Below are 3,149 nucleotides of genomic sequence, written 5' to 3'. Positions count from 1 at the left end.
GCCGTGCGGCGGGAGTGGAGCAGCTTCGCGGCACAGGGGATAAACCCCGCTCGAGTCCCGGTGCAGCCGGGCCGGGCGCCTTTGGGGGTCGCCCTGCAACGCGCTCCAGCTGCGGTGGCTGCTCTGCCCACCGCCGCCCCCCGGGGTGGGAACTGGGCCAGGGGAACCTCAGCACAAGGTGTATTTTCCTGGCTTGACTATCGCCGCTTGTGGGGCAGCAGGAGTTTCTAGTAGACGATCAGTGTGCTGTGGCCTGTATGAGCAGCCCCCTAACAAGTCTGTTGCTGCACATGAAGACGGGAAGGAGTTTTTCCCACCTATGCCTAAGCAGCTCCACCACAGCAGAGAGCCAGGGCCTGTTTTTTATCTCAGCACGAAGCTGAGGCCCGTGGACTTGCTCAGACAGTGCAAATCATCGGGGTGCATGCCCAGGACCAAGGAGCGACCCTGTCCCTCCTTTTGCATGGAGAACCTATGCCTAGTGACACCCTCACCCAGAGCTGTCTGACAACAGTCAGCTCTAAAATCTTTTCACGAGCAGAAATATTTCCTCAAACATCCCAAATGCACATAATTTTGAAGACCCCTGAAGACAATTATAGTCCAGGACCTCTGATCTAGATGTCTGAGTACAGACGATTGTTGAAGACTGAAGTGTGTGTATGGGAGAAAAGTTTTGAAATGTGAAATAGTTTTGCGTTTCTCCCATTCTGAAGACACAAAAATGCTGAAGTTCATTACTTCCTTGGTTTGTTACACATTTCTGAAGTAGTATTTGCTTGTTGGCACACACTAAGAATTCTTCTACCCGCTTTCATTGCTGGTAAAAATCAAACTCTAGTTGATTTAACACAAATTACTCTCAGAGCATGTAACTGTATAAATTATTTCAGTGTCAGTCCCTGAACATCCCTCATTTCAGATATTAAAATAACAGCAAAATATACTTATTTTACAGTGTCAACATCAGGATGCATGCTTTATCAGACACCCCCACCCCCACCCCAAAAGAGCAAAAGTGCAGAACAATTTATTTAAGTTGCCCTACATAGGTATTGCATTATGAAGGTAACAGTGCTCACGTGTCAAATACATTGGATATGCACTCTACTTCTACCCATCCACAGTTTTTTACTGGACATGCACTCCTGCATGCAGGTGTCTTACTTCTTACCTCACTCTGCAAAATCTAGTCAAGTCATGTTAGTATTACTAGTGATTAACCATAGGGATAGAGGTCAAAACAAGAGGAAGGAAAAATTGGCATACATAGACCATACTCAGTCCTGTGCCCACTCACCCCTTAGCCTTACAAGCATTGGCTTCCCAGGCAAATACTGTTTCCCTCACACAATTTAACTTTCTCCAAATTAGTATCGGTTTTTGCAAAATAAGTTACTTAATGTAAATGTGATTTCTTGATGCTTTGTTTTCTGTCAGTAAGTTGCTTTGGTCTGCTGTGCTGAAAGAGGCATGGGGAAAGGGGAAAATCGGCAGGATAGACGTACACGTTTTCCCTCCACTGGGAAGAAGTGGTACTACACATCATAAAAGGCAAATTTAAGAAAAACAGGCTTTCTCTGGTAAAGGCTTAGGGGAGATTGTTAAGCTTGACTTTAAGAGGACACAAGCACATGGTTAAAGCTGAATATACCAAGTGTTCTGCTAAGCAAGACTAGGACTATTTATTCTCACATACTTTGCTGAAGCAAAGTCTTTAAGCTGTGTTCCCTCTGAGTTACAAAAGGCCTTGAGGCTGCCGGGCTGCCCCGTGCAGCCTGTTCAGTTACTCTAAAATTGCTTCTCCCACTTTGGCACAGGTAGCATTTACCTAACACTTATCTCAAGGTGCCAGGTCTACCATACTATTCATTGTGAGGTTTTACAAAGGAAAAGCTGTTGCAAGAATGAAAACTTTTGACAGCATTCTTAGCCCTGATGATGAATTGTGTTTCTGCCTCTGAATTTGCTCCTTCATCTTTCCTCTTCTCCAGTCTTTCCACTGTCTTGCAAGTTCTGCCCTGCCTTCTAAGTCCAAATATGCACAGCTCATTAGGTAACTTCAGCTTAGATACTAAGTTCAATACTTAAGTGCTCCAGAGGCCTCTAAAAGTTTATGTGCTAGCACTTACATTTCTTACACTTAAATTACTTACATTTCTTAGCTTCTGTGGAGAGCTACTGGATATTTTGCGATTAATATATTTCACTTTTTCCTTCTAAAGTGTTCTCTTGGATAAAATAACATTAATGCAAAGGCGTGAAAGTGACCCTTTCGTATCTTGCAAGAGGAAAGCCATCCTAGTCAACGCTCTGTATTATCCCACTTTTTCTTCCAAGTTACATCAGCAATGCTCGAGTGTACCTGCAGCCTGCACAAGAAGCTCATTTGCAAGCTAGCTAAGATAGCAGCAGCTCTGTAGTCAGATCAGTATGCAGCACTGCAGTTATGCTGCCAAGAAACAAGGCAAACGTATCCCAAACTCAGGCTTTAGACATGCCTTCTGTCTCTGGCTCCAGAAAAAAGTAATTCCTTATCCCTACAGCTTCATTTTGACACAAGTGTACAGCTTTTTCATAAAAGCCTGATTATTGAGGGTCTGGGAAGCCTGGGCGTGCATAAATCCCTGGGTCAGATGAGGAATGGGAATTTGATCGAGTCGTAACTGGCCTAATTACAGGCTTGTGGGAAGAAGGTCTTGGCAGGAACCACTCGTTCTTACCCTAGCATTGGGAAAAAGAGGTGTCTGAAGACTTAAATTTCCAGAAAGAAATGCATTAAATCCTGGATGTTCAACTCCCTGCATATTACAGAGCCTTGGCACTGTGTTCATGGCCATGAATTTGCCAGGGCAACCAAGTCCTTACATGAAATCAGTATCAACGCCATCTACCTGGCCTCCAGACTGTCTCACAACTGAACTTCCTTCCTACAGTGCCACTAAAATACTTTTCCATCACCAGTATGCCAACCTGAGCCAATTCACTATGCTCCTGCAGTCACACACACCGGTAGCCCTGCAGTCCATACTGGGCTCAGGTGGTAGCCCACGCTAGTTTGGCAGGCAGAGCTGGCCTTTTACCCTGCTGGCCTTATCACTTGCTTTCTGCTATCAAGACGCCTGCTCTCCTGCCTCAGGTTAGCTGTC

Source organism: Pygoscelis adeliae, unplaced genomic scaffold (genome assembly GCF_000699105.1).
Source record: "Pygoscelis adeliae isolate BGI_AS28 unplaced genomic scaffold, ASM69910v1 Scaffold116, whole genome shotgun sequence".
Classification (NCBI taxonomy): Eukaryota; Metazoa; Chordata; class Aves; order Sphenisciformes; family Spheniscidae; genus Pygoscelis; species Pygoscelis adeliae.
Note: the sequence above shows the minus strand (reverse complement) of the source record.